This window comes from Dermacentor silvarum, chromosome 5, assembly GCF_013339745.2.
Source record: "Dermacentor silvarum isolate Dsil-2018 chromosome 5, BIME_Dsil_1.4, whole genome shotgun sequence".
NCBI classification, from domain to species: domain Eukaryota; kingdom Metazoa; phylum Arthropoda; class Arachnida; order Ixodida; family Ixodidae; genus Dermacentor; species Dermacentor silvarum.
Window position 1 is genome coordinate 21,881,980 of NC_051158.1, and position 14,514 is coordinate 21,896,493.

At 45.2% G+C, this 14,514-nt stretch overlaps 1 protein-coding gene and 1 long non-coding RNA gene across 2 annotated transcripts in view; one reads left to right on the forward strand and one right to left on the reverse strand.

The window, feature by feature from the left end:
* Positions 1 to 14,514, reverse strand: part of LOC119453038 (E3 ubiquitin-protein ligase SMURF1-like) — a 123,435-nt gene that overhangs the window by 94,524 nt on the left and 14,397 nt on the right.
* LOC125945557 (uncharacterized) overlaps positions 2,705 to 14,514 on the forward strand; it is a 23,767-nt gene continuing 11,957 nt past the window's right edge. Inside the window, exon 1 of the long non-coding RNA XR_007466990.1 lies at positions 2,705 to 2,896. This is a non-coding gene — a long non-coding RNA (uncharacterized LOC125945557). The remainder of the gene's footprint in view (positions 2,897 to 14,514) is intronic.

Genomic DNA, 14,514 nt, shown 5'->3' on the forward strand with positions numbered 1-14,514 from the left:
TAAAATCCGACGGGCGACTGAAAAAAAAAATTTTTTTTTAATTTTCACTATGTGTGACGATCGATCGATTGAAGTTTCTGCACGCGAATGTCTCCGTGCACCACCCCCATCGAAATGCGGCCGCCGCGGTGGGGAGTCAAACCCACGACTGCGTGCTTCTCGGAAACAGTACGCTTTGTGCACTGACCCAACACTGCTGATAGTCAGACGAAGCGAGAGATCACAAATATTTGGGCACTCCAAGAGTGACCGATGCGATCCCTGCACCCAAACACGTAGACTTGCGGAGAGCGGCCACACGCCTCGGCTAATTTGCACAAAAAAAAGAGGAAGAAATGGCGGTAGTAGTGTTGGGTAATATAACGCATAGCCAACAGGATCTTAGATTTTCCCTTAGATTTACACGGCATTCGATAAGAAGAGAAGGCGAAGGAGGAGGGATACACTTTGTAAGCGTTGTTGCGCTATTTTTTTTATTTATTTATTACGTACCACAGGCACTTGAGTCCAAGCAGCTAGGAGGGCCCCAGCTTCAAAATTACAGAAATAACACAAATAACTCAGAGCCCTTCCACTACTGCGAAGATGGAAGCCAGCGAAGCTGTGACTACGGTGGGTCACAGCTTGCCCACGATGAGAATGGGCGTATATCGTCGTTGGGCATCACCCAACCGAACATGTCTATCATGAACGCTTCGACGTATTTCGTAGGCGTTGCAGGGGGAACGTAAACAGTCGCGATCGCCGTACCGTCAGAGCGTTTTATTAAAGACGGCTACGCCAATCGCGGCGCGCACGCAAGCGCTAACGCGCTCACGTGGTCGCCAGGGTGACCTACGTCACGTAATGAAGAAGCAAACGTGAGATCCGGCGAAAACCGCGGTATAATGCACACTTTTTTTTTACAATCGTAAGTTTGAAAACGCCGCCAACCCGTCGTTTTCTTACGACTCCACGAGGTGGCCTACTACGTGTCTGAAATTTTCGTTGTACGCTACACTTCCGGTTTTCTACGGACGCAATCTCCTGGAACCTAGCCTATACCAGCTTTGCTATACAGCCGGGCGACTACACAGTGCCGGTGATGGTTCGTAAACACGGCGTCGAGGGATAGAAGTAATTTTATATACGAGTTATTCATGCGAAAGCACTACATGGCCCATCAAGCGGAAAATCCGGCTTAGTTGTCGGCGTTGGTGTGACGACGATGTCCAAAAACGCCACGAACCCTCGACCTTTGCGTTGTGGCATAACGTCCAAGCATCGCGCGGTGGTCGCAATACTTTGGCATTCATCATCAACGTAGGGATAACTAAGTGCTCCCTTGATTTTTTTTTTTTTTTTTTTTTTTTTTTTTTGTAAACCGGACCCCGACGTGAACAACCGGGGCGTGTCAGCGACCCCGCCGAAGGTGCGGTGTGACTCACGCGGTGATTGCGTCACGCGCAGCCGGCCGTCGCGTGTGGTCGTCAAGAGTGGATAAGCCGAGTCACAAGTTCTATATCTTTCGTCCCCGGCACGGACTGCGTCCGAAGGCCGTCTGGGCAGATAGATAGCAGCGAAAGACGCCAGTATACCGTGAGAACAGAGACAAGGCGTCGGTGTCGCCGGTATAGGCTCATTCACACTAGGCCGACACGGCAGCGATTTTTGGTCTGCCGACTGTTGGCGACAAGCAGTTTACAGGACGGAAATCGCTGTGGGCCAATGGTTTCAAGGAAACAAAACGGTGTCGCCTTACAGTCGGCAGGCCACGGTCGGTGTTGTGTCGGCCTATTGTGAATGAGCATAATAGTGCACACTCTGCAAGGCACTGCCGCCAGGGCAGTTTACTAGCCAGGGCGGACAGCCTCGAAGTCCATTTTTCCCCTGTTGGGGAGTCTAAAGGAGTGTGCGTGCGTGCGTGCGTGTGTGTGTTTACACAAAATGAGTCAACGCCCCTTTGGGGCGTATCTTGTCCTCAAAGAATAATCGTCAGCCATCTTCCTTGCGTTTCCTCCTGTCTCGAAAACTTTCCCGTCGAGAATGACACATCACACTGATAACCCGCATGCCGTTCGCGCATAGATGACGATATGCCCATGGATGACGATTATCGTTTTCGGACGAGGTAAGTCCCAAAGGCTACAGAGCCCGACTCGTGATCTATTTGTACCTCAAAGTGGGTTAGCGCCATTCTCTAGTAGGAAAGGGGGGGGGGGGGGGGGATCAGCACTCACTGGAAGAGTTGGGAGCAGTCCCTCAAAGCCACCACCAGGAAGACACGAAGACTGCGACAGCGAACATACGTAGGTCACCCCCACCCCTTTCCCTCGAATTCGCACCAAGGTCGTCGAGTTGGACCAGTCGCGCTCAAAACCCACCCACCATGCACATTCGGCCAGAAGCGGGACTCTCCCATGCAGTTATAAAAAGGACAATAAGAATCAACGCTTTAGAATTAGTCGCTTCATAATCGTGAGTTATATTCTTCCGAAATGAAGTCTTCGATCACAATCGTTTGACGGAAGATGGTTTGATCAAACAAGCGGAAATGACTTAGAAATTAATAAATTCTGGAGTTTACGTCCAAGAACCACGATCCGATTAGGAGGCACGCCATGTTACGTCACAGATTTCAAGCTAGCATAACTGTTCGAACCGTTTCTGTGCGGAGAAAAAAAAATCCCTAGGTTGACTCCGGTTTTCTTTGGGAGAGCAACGTAGTCCTTGTTTATCGGCAAAATGTTAAAACTTTATGCCCGAGTAGACTTTTTTTCAAATGCATGACGTCACGGGCAGCTATAGTGCGAGAACTTCAAGATGTTGTCGCCACTAGTCTGATTTTTCTTAAATTATTATTGCGCCCTTTTCCTGGCTTACCAACTCCACGGGCGAGGCAGGACTGACATTTTAGGTTTTCCATATGTGTAATTTACGAATATGGATTGATTTTTTTTTCAATTCCTCTTTAGTATGCATCCCATAATCGCATATATAGAAACTGACAACCCAACTGCCGAATAGGTTAGGTGTTACAAACGAAGCCGCGCCAGGCTTAATAAAGCCTGTGCAACTGCTGCATTCACCAAAACATTAAAGGGGCAGTAAAGAGAAACAGTAAAACCAGTTTACAGTGATCAAGTATTCTTTCAAAACTCCATTACTGAGCATTTTCGCGTAATAATTAATTTGTACTAGATAAAAATGAAGGTCAAAGTTACATTTCGACGACGAATTTCGCGCCTAACCTCCCCCCCTTGCCGGCAAACGGCATTGTGACAGTCGCAGATTTCAAACTATTTCTTTTCAATCTTATCTTGGCTGTCGCGGCTCGGTAAATGCCATTGAAGCTTGTCAAGTTAAGTCTGTGGACTCTTTTTGAAATGCAGTGTTGGTCATATTTACCAACAAAAACTTAACTTGGCCTGACGTCACGACGTCAAGTCTTGACGTCACGGCGAAGTGGTGCGGGAACTTCAAAGGAGAAGCCTTCTCACAATGTAACTTCTTGGAATTGTGGACCCCGAGTATAATTTACTACTACACGCTCGAATTATTTTTTCTATGTAGTGTCCCTTAAACACGAACTAAGTGCTTCTGGCTTCCGCAAAGCATATAGTAGTACGAAAGCTACCTTTCTGCGAAGGTGCAGGTCAGATTGGCCAGGCATTTTTCTCTCTTTCCAGTTTTGCTTTACGACGTGACATCTAAGTTAGCCTTTGGACGTGCGAAAAACTCCTTCTAGAAAGGAACAGGCAGTCCAGTTACGTATACGTCTGCTTTCACCCGGAAGAGCTCAGCGGTCAAAGCAACGGCGCCATAGACTTCTAGTTTCGCCAACCCTGAGAACAGAGACCCCCAGAAAAAATAACTGGAGTACGCAACTACACCATGCGCCTTACACGCAGCCAGCTCCTTCCAAGCGTTCAAACAGCCCTGCCCGACAGCGCCGAAAGACCTCAAAACGCTTGGCCGAACACGGTCTTGAAGGAGGAACGAAATGGAGATTGAAAAACAAACAAACAAACTGCGCTTAACTCGGCGCGCTAAACAACGGTATAACAGATATCTCGCTGTCCAGACGACTCGGCAGAAGTGGCCAGTTTCGTCTGGTCCGCTGGCCAAAGATAACTTCACTTTCACTCGCGCCCTACCGCGTCCCCCGTATACAACACGCAGTTCTAGCGGATCTGTTTCAAAAGCAACGACCGGCTGCCGATAAAAGGGAATATCAGAGCGTGAACAGGCCAAGAGCGGCGGCAACATGGCAGACGATCGTCGTCGGACAAGGCCTTTCTTTGCAGACGACGCCGAACAAAGGTTACAGCTGCAACGGTCCGTTGCCACTATTCTTTACGACCAACAAGTACAACCATTTCGTTTCTGAGCGTAAACGCTGCGTCGACAACGGTCTGTCGCCGGCAAAAACAGCCAGTGTAAACGTGGCTGGAAAACCTGCAAGAGGTTACCGCCGGACAGAGATCGCTTCCGTTTGATTTTGCTCAAAGCCCGGAGAAAATAATAAGCAAGGTCTGCGAAATCGTTCCCAATGCGTCCTTGCCGTTCGCCGCTCTAGAGACGGCCGGCTTTTATTTACACTTCAAGCAACTCGCAGATGTCTGCCAACGGCTACTCCAGAAACCGTCTGCACTACCATGTCACTGCAGACGAACGACGAGTGCGTAATCACAAACAGACGACGGCATGGCATACAAGGCCAAAAGAACAGCAGGAGCGACTTTTTCTTTTTTCTAAGTGTGTGTTCCATGTGTGCATCCCGAATCGATGCGACGACGAGCACGTCGCCACATCTGGAATGAATCGGGCAAAACGCGTCGAGGTCTGAAGAACGACCCGCTTCCGCCAGTTTCGTTTTCTTTCTTTCTTTGGTCACGTCTTCAGCGACCGCCGCTGCAACTTGTTTCCTGCGGCAGCTGCCACTCTCGTGTCGTTTCCGTCGAGAAGCGGCGATCCCGAAGGCGTCTCGGGCTAGGGCAGGGAGCCAAACGAAGACCAAAAACCAGCGCCGGCTGTGCCATCGCGGAAGAGTTTTCTTTCTCTCGCGGCGGCGGCCGGGGACGCGTTTTTAATCGAGTCACGCGCGGCCGCAGCAGAATGCAAATCGCCAACAACCTCCGACCTTGTATAGCGGCGGCAGCGCCGAGCCATGCGAGCTACCACCACCATCTGCACTCCTCGCACGCCGAGAGAGACCGACTCGTCGGGAGTCGTCGCTGACGACGGTTTCGTCTGCAACTGGCAGCGCGTGAGGCATCGACAGAATTGGAACCGAGCGCCGGCGGCTTGAAGGAAGCGCGCATTTGCACCGAACTTTCGGAACGAACAGGAATGCCCTTCCTATCTTTCCAATCACTCGGTGGATTTTTGTCCTGAACTCAAATAAACTTGCGAACAGTACACGCGCGAAACTGCGCGCGCGGACGCATTTTTTCTTCTTTCCGTTGCATCCACTGCCCCTGCAGAAGACACCCGACAGAAACAAATCTGGCATAAACTGAGAGAGATTATCCTAAAACACGTATTCGGCGCCACAAAAAAGAAAGCCATCGGCAAAAAACCGTACCATCGCTCCGTCATCTGCGTACCCGAAGACATCCACACATCGGAAAGTTGTTCCGTACTCGCGCCGTCGAGCTATCCGTTGCTGCCGTACAGGGTACGTTAGGCCTAGCGAGGGTACCGACCGATCCGTCCGGCTCCAGGGTCGCGGACGCCTTCACGGAACCTCGACTGCGAACGCGCCCCCGCGTCGTACGCTGCTACAAGGTTAGTAAACTCACCTGTCAATCTGATCTTCATAGATCCGTGCCGTCTGGTCGGTGGATTAGCCATGACGGATCCAGACGGGACGGGGGTAACCCCCCCCAGAACTCCAGGGGCGCACACACACACAAGGCGACGACGACGACGCTCCTGTGTAGCACGGGGCACTTTGCGCTTGCCGATCGGTCACATCGGCACAGCGGACACACGATCACACATCCTGAAGATACGACGGGCAGTCCCTTAGAAGCATGACCTAAGCAGGACGGCCGTTATAGCGAAGCGTTTCCCTGAATCGGCGCCGCCGCACACATTCCGACGAGACCCCCGAAGCACACACACAAACACGCACGCCAAGTCCGACAACCAGCCGAGAAGGGGGAGAAAAAAAAGTAGGCCGGCATTCCTGCGACCCGGTCGCAGCAAACAAAAGGTGCCCAAAACGTTTGGTGCGACCCATGACGTCACGTCCGCTATAACCAATGATGTCACGTCCGTTTATTTTCATGGCGGCTGTTTTTCGGGGCCGGTCGCGTTGTGAAGCGGTCCGTATTCCGTGCCTTCTTACAGAGTAAGTAATCCATTTTTCCACTCTATATGCATGTAATAAAAGGTTGGGGCTGTCAGCTGCTTGATGTGTTGCCGTCAGTTATCTTGCGCGCATATTTTGCCTCGTGGCCGCGTCAAATTGCAGCCGGCCCGTGGAATGGGCCGTGGCATCCCATATAAAGCTATAAAGCTGATCCTCCGTCAGGATCGTTAGTACGTGTACAGAACCATCCAGTAGTGTGGTTCAGTGAATGATGCGTGAAAAAACGAGGACGCAAGAAAATCCTGGCATGGTGAGCTGTTCCGCCAGATCGTGTTGAATCGCGTTTTTGCGCGAGATGGTCGAACAGCTTTGCTACTGCTTTTCTACAGCTTTGCTGCATTTCATTTAATCACCACCTGCATTCTTTTTAATAAGACAAATGGCATTACTGCGCGAAAGAGCGTCTCGGAAGTTTCCCAACAACAGCCAATGCCGCCGTGCCTTGTTGCATGCACGCTTACCAGCTACACGCTGTCCTGATGCAGTTGGAACGATTATGACGCAGTATCAGCCTGCTACTGCGGGCTGCAGGATCACGGTGACAATACAATTAAAATAACTAAAGAAATTAATGTAGTAAGTGTGGTGTTCAAACGTTGCCAAGCGTGATAAGCGGACCTGCCTCGTAAGATGCGTTGAATGAATCGGCTTTCTAAAGTCAGCTTCGCCGCAGTAGACGTGTTACGCGGTGAAGCTTACCCAAAAATTATTGCAGTGAAGCATACCAAAAGTGAAAAGGGGCCGCTATCACGGGACATGTATATGTTCCTTAACTATGTACGCGCGCACTCGCCTTCGCCCATCACATTACGCGCGCCCAGGAGCGTAATAAGTGTATTGGCAGGTGTACTCATATATATGAAAACTGCCAAGAAAAGCTGGTTAAGGCAAGCTCTCTTGTCGAAACGTTTGCACCAGCCTGTTCGACCACTGTTATATCACCGCAGTTTGTGTATTGCGGCGAAGCATACCGATAGTGGGTAGGGGTCACGCGAATCGGGAGTGTAGGGTTTCAGCCAGCGACGAACCCTACCAGTCTCAACGTTCTAGTCTCAACAAAGCTCATTTTTGCGCCAGGATGACGTTTCGACAACTTTTGTTGGCTTTTGGTGATGACACAACTGTTTTACAGATAACATTCTCTAAGCCTTTTGAAATGACAGGGAGCACTGACACCGGCCGATAATTTGACATGTCATTTCTGTCCCCTGATTTAAACAGTGCAGTCAGCTTCGCCTGTTGCATTTTTGTAGGGTAAACGCCAGTAGACAAGCAAACATTGAATACGTGGGTGAAAACAGGCACTTTGCTTTGTTGTGTACCTGTCATACTGCTATTAAATTTTCCTTTCCTTTTAAAGTGCTTACGTACATCACATCGCAAGGAGTCACTGTGTAATTAGTGACCTTGTCATGTTAAAAAACCAGGCTCTACTCAAGAGAGGTTGGGGTTAAGTACCTGTGAAATTTTTTTAGAGGGGTAGTTTTCTGAGAAGAAATCAGATGCCAGAAACAGACCTGTGGTATCCTGGGTTTGAGTATTTAACAGTGGAAAGGATACAAAATACATTATATTTCTTGTCTGAAACCAACAAGTAAGTGAAATATGTAAATATATTAAATAGCGTCCATGGAGCAACTGCAAGCTGTGCACACCTAGACCCAAAATGCGCTTCTCTTGCTCCAGTCCATGCAGGCTGTCAGCTGCTTTGTTGAAGCCTCTGGTACATTCTCAGTGGTGCAGTAATTTTTGTCTGCATTTTGCTCAAGTGTGCCCTAGACATAATTGAGTGATTTGCAGTTGCAACTGGACTGCAGCCTCAGCTTGGGAGACCAGTGGTAGGGCACATTTTGTAAAACTAAGCTACACATAGCATTACCAGTTTGAGCAGAGACCTGTTTATATATGTGTCGTCTTTAGCATCTAGATTTTTTACCATGAATTCAGAAAAATCTCCAGCACATTGAGTCCCTAGATTTGAAATGCTGAATAAGTTGTCTTCTTGTTCATTGCGGTTGCGCTTAACTTCTGTCCAAATAGGCAGAGCACTTCTGCATAGCACATCAAGGACCATTCTTATTAACATGTCTTCCTTTTATTTATCTTACCTACAATCAAGAGCACACGTATATAGCACATGAATGTGCTGTGCTTGAACTTGACTTACATTGCCATGTTTAGTAGCACAGTGCTCATAGTTGGTGTTGGTTCATTCAAGCTAAGCATTACTACAACCTTTAACTGTAGGTATTATGGTGTGAGAGCAGAGAAATGGATATGCAAAGACAGTTGGGCACGTTAAGACATCTTTTTGTATGTGAAAAGGTGAAAGATACACAAAATGGGATAGAACACGTCCACTTTCATCTTTTCTCACAACAACAACAACAACAAAAAAAAAAGTCGGAGGAATAAGGTTCCTTCACTGTGCCATAGAAACTATATGTTTGCTCTCAAATGTAATTCTGATTCGTTGGATTTGTTCTTGTGCTGTTTTTCTTGAGTGTGCTTTACTTTTCACACGTCAACGTTTCAAACTCGTTTTTATTTTTGACAGACTGAACATCCCACGTCTTGGTTTGACTTCCTGGTACAGGATACTTGCAGTTGGCATGGAGTGGTGAAGCAGCATGGTGTACTTTTATTAAAAGCACAGATTTCACCAGTATAGAAGCAGTTCATCAAAAAAAAAAAACATGTGTGCTGAAAATAAAGTGTTCCTACCCACATTCCTCAGTGTCTAATTATGCTTGTATCCCTGTGTTCTCTTCAGCAAAACCACTTATATGGGGAATTGATTGTGATAAGTGCTTGTGAAAGTTTTCAGGAAGAGCTTTGGACCCTTTTTACTGGTGCACAGGTAAAATGTGCACATTTTGTAAAATTGAAACACCAGGTGGAGTAGCAAACACCAATGCTTGATGTGGCATTTGTCGGGCTTGTGTGTCGGCACATTTTCCATACAACAATATACTCTAGGACAGCATGCTAGCACTACAACGCACCCATCTTTTATGTTAGGTATAAATTACTGCAAGCTCTTTAAAGATGGTCACAAGAGAAATGCTGGCTTTAATTCAAAACTAAAGGTGAAGGAAGCTGTGCAAATGTATTGAGCAATTATGCAATCTGTGCCGTTTACTCAGTTAAGGTAACGTCCAAACGTGCCATAAGGCCTTGATAGCTGAAACCAGAGTAACAACTGGTAATGCAATTAAAGAATCTTGCTACACCTCTAAAAATGAGGCAGTGAAATGAAATTAGTGTCACAATTCCTTTTTGTTGGGACTTCGTTTGGGTTGAATATACTGATTGTAACAACACAAAGTGGAGGGGGTGATGCACATTAGAGAAATGCTAGTCTATTTTTATATTCCACCTTCTCTACGTTCAAAGGGCAGTAAAGTTACCATGGAAAGCTACAGTGAAGCCATTGGTTGAGTCTGTATGGTGGCAATCGCCAACCTAACTGCTTGGGTTTATAGTGCCTTACTTGTACATACCTATTTAAACGTTGAGCTATTTGAACATTGATTAAGGTAACCAACATATGAACAAGTAGTTTACTGAGTAAATTACATGGGGAAGGGCAGAAAGATAGGACAGAGCACAGGGGGTGTATTCTGCAAGTGTCAACCAAATGGACATAACCATTTCAACTGCTGCTTAAGTTCTGATTGGCTGGGCTGGGGCACACGTGAGAGGGAGACAGGTGCCCCAGTCAATCAACGTTTCAGCAACAGATGAAATGGATGTGTCCACTAGATGAATACTTTCAGAACAACCCCCCCCTCCCCGCATTTCTGTCTGTGACCAACATGCCTGGTATGGCACCCTTGCTTTCAATATCCGTCTTTATCAGCAAAGTGGGAAAGAGCCACGTTTGTGCATGAAACGTTTTCCTGAGGTTGTCTGCCTTGAAGCCCATGGTGGTAATCACAGGAAACAGGGCAGATCCAGAGTAGCACCAAAGGAGAAGCCTTTATCAAGACAAATATGGAGGGGGGTTACTGCATGCTCAAATTTGTGAGCTCACAAGTTTGCCAAGGCCGCGTCATGTCGGTAGTTGATGAAGACTACATGAGAGAGAGAGAGATAAATGAGATGCGAAAGGCAGGGAGGTTAACCGGAAGGTAACTATCCATTAACATGGTTAATGAATAACCACATAGGCTAAAATTATTTAGGTACTGTTTATGAGGACTACATATTTGCTGGAAATCTCTGAAAATAATTGTGCAAGCGCAGAATAACACCCTCCACTAGTGGTGACGTCCTTGAAGGAATGAATATGTATCAGTTGTACCTGTGTGGTGAATAAAGTTACATAAAAAAAAAAACTTGGCAATAGAAACTAAATTCAGAGTAGTACTCCAAATACATTGCCTCTTCTTTAGGACTAGATGAATGCAATTAATTATAATAATCAATTGAAAATCGAATGCCAACCACAAAAAAAAATGTTATAAATGTTTTAGCTCCTACCTGAGAGCCATGATTGTGAACAAAGCTCCAGTTGAACCATCTCTAATTTTTCATTTTCATGATTTGTGTTTAAACTACTTACCATGCCTCTTTCGACCAGACCAGACGAGCCTTCGTCAAACTCTTCACTACTTCAATGCAAATAATTAGAGGTTGGCAAATGTAAATTTTTTCTAATGGGAATAGTAAGTGTCGAATAGTCGAATACAGATGAATACATTTACAGCAGGCTTATTTATCTTGATATAATTAAGCACCGTGCTTGTACTGACTACAAAAAAAAAAGAAAATACTGCTAACTATCAGGGAAGATTAGGATTACTTTTAAACACAAGTTCACTAATTGTGATTTAAAAAACTGCACAAACACCTCTCAAGATCTTTAGAGCCTGGTGGCAAACAAGAGTTCTAAGAATAAATAGCTGCTGTATGACTAGCTGTAAAAAAGTACTAAATAAATGGTTGTGGCAGAAAAAAAAAAACGGAAGACAAAAGCTGCAGAAGGACTATTTTGCTGTAAAGACATGTAAAAGGACAGGTTGCAAGAAAAAAATCACCGGTTATAAAAAATTTACATGCTCAGACTGTCAATAAAAATAAATGATAGGCTATAATCAAAAATCAGGGGTTGTCATGTAGCCTTCCATCATGAAATCAAAAACACAGTTTGCATTACCAATTCTGTTTCTGCATTGCTTCGAAAACTTTTGTTGTTTCACTTGTGATAATTTGGGATACTTTGTTAGCAGATGGTGAACAGTAACAACTTTAACAGTCGGTTACTGCGAAGTATTTGGCTAGTTTTATTTAATCAAAAATGCTGAATAGTTGATTATTTTAGAATACGAATAGTTAGCATGTAACGTTCGATTCATATCCAAAACTTCAAATATTCTTCCACCCCTACAAATAATACTTCCTTTACCAGTGTTCATGCCAAAGCCCCCCCCCCCCCCCCCCTCCTTAATATGTACTCGGCATCCACCTCTACAATCCTGAGGCATACTGACGTTATGCCGTGTGGCAACCCAAGCAAATAAAAAAAAAATCCTGAGGCATGATTAGATTTGCATTGTGTGGTAAGTACCAGTCTGCAATAGTTTGGATCTGTCGGCTGTGCTGAGTAATTGTACATCACATACTTGTAACAGTCAAGTAGTGCTTCTCAAGAATCGTGTTCGAACTGCACACACTAAAACATAAGCTGGGATATTCAAAAGACAAGTACATGTTTTGCTTGCCAATCAACGTTTAGTGTGCTCATTTATGTTAGGTGTGCTGTTAAACGAATATTGTAATTTGCTAATGCAAAGAAAAAACAAGCCAGTATCTCTTGCTTTATAAATATATGCACTGAACCAAGAAAGTAATTAACGAAGAAGAACATCAGAAATAAACACAAATATGTGTGCACTTACCGGCATAAAATAATTCTCAATGCAATATTTCATTGAGGCATGCAACTTGAATTAAAGCCAGCTCACAGGCTTTCCAAAGCATTCCCTAACTTGTATGTGTTGCTCAGCAACATTCAAGAAGCTTTCACCAGGTTGATTTTTCCTTTGAATAACTTAGACAATTCTGTCTCGTAATAGGTCATGTAGATGACTTCATTTTTTGAAGTCACATGTCAAGAAACCAGTGCTAGAAGAGAGTATAGCATTATGCACAGCTGCATATTAAGGCACTTTCTAAAAACACACCGATTCATGATCATTCCTGTGTTAGTAACTATACTCCTACCGAAGCAGACTGAGAACACATCTGGGCTCAGTGGCGCACCCAGAATCTCTGCCAGGGGGTGGGGGGTTGAATTTTAGGGGGGGGGGGGGGAGAGCAAACACTTGCCTTGCTTTAGCTAAGGAATCCAACAGCCAATAAAATGCCTAATAATTATAATTATAATTACACCAGGATGATGACGATCTGTATTCCATCAGCATTTTACTCAATGTAAATTAAGTGTGGATGTAATTAAGTGTGAATAAAGACAAGACAATGATAGAGTGTTTTTGTTAATCAGGAAAATTCGACCGCCAAGCCACGCCTGAATGTAATGACAATGTGAACAGAGCACTAAAGGTACACGTTGGACTGGTGGGGCTGGACGTCTCGGGGGGGGGGGGGGGGGGGTAACTTGGCACAGGGGGGCGTTTACAACTACCGGACCCCCCCCCCCCCCGTCGGTGCGCCACTGTGGGGCATTGCATTCAATAGCTGATGTAAAAATGCGAAAATTACGTGCTTGTAGGTATGAATGAACCAAATGAGTCAGAAATTAGGTTCTCAACTTCTAGTATTGAGTGTGGCAACATTTACGAAAAACCATTGCAACTGAAAGTTTCAAAGCATGCCTGAAATAACTGAAATAGCTAGATTTAATAGACCAATAAACAGAAAACTGCAAATTCCCACAGTTTCTAAAATACTTTGTCCTCACCACTACCTCATAGAGGTGGCTTCCCTTAATTGCGCACACCTCTGCCTACTTCTATAATTCCCTCTCTCGCTGCTTTGCCCATGCTGACTGGCACCTTGCACAAAGGTTAGGGCAAAAGCAGCTTGTGTTGTGAGGCAGCGGTCCACGTCCTGGTAGCCACATGTCATTTATCAGAGTAAATGAAAGGGAAGCCATGAGGGTAAGTCATAGAGAAGACGGATACCTAGGTTCAATGATAAACTAAAACGCCAAAATGGAACTATTAGGCAGTCCAGAGGATCAGCAAAACTGACATAGATTGGAAAAACTGGAAAGATGCATCATGGTGTATATTTATGTTATACAGGTCCCAGCCAAGTTTTGAAAGATTTTTACTTTCTAATAAACTTATAAGACAATACATGACCAGCAATACTGTATAGGGAACTGAAACAATTTTAATAAAGTCATCTAGAAGTCAGGACAGAGAAGGGACTGAAGTGAGGATGCTAAAGTGGATGAAGTGGAAGCAGAATGTGAAGATACGTCTTAAAAATGACATCCAACACCACGCATAAAGGTGGCAAAGATTGGACTCAATGTTCAAGAAGAAGGAATATGACAATTTATTAGAATACATACATGAGAGGGCAGCAGCAATACAGCCGAGATAACTGTCATGCAAGAGGAAAGGATGCTAGTCTAAACATTAACAGTTGAGCAGAAAATGATTAAGCATGGGTGCAGGCTCATGTAGAATTCCGTATGGTATGCACGATGTGAGAGTTGAATCTCATAAAGAACCGTGGCCTTACACGCCTCAAATATAAAATGATGTGGGCTAAGATGAGTGTATAATCAAGGATAGCATCAAGAGGGGGCCTCCTCCAAAAAGAGAACAAGAGGAGAGAGATTTTCGACGTAACAGATACAAGTCATACGTATCACAATTAACTCCAACATGTCTCGGGGAAGACACAAACTGAATCTGCCAATGGTGTAGGCAAAATGGTGTGTGTTATATATATATATATATATATAATATATCAATACACATATATATACACACACGTACATACATACATGCATAATACATACTACATGCATACATATATTCCGGTGGATAGCGTAAAGTACTATATTTTTTTCATACTGTGTTACCCTTTGAACTTGGGCCATTGCTGTTTTAATATAGCAGCATTGCCAACTGGCAGATAAAACGTAAATCTGCGAACTAGTCTACGACTGGAAA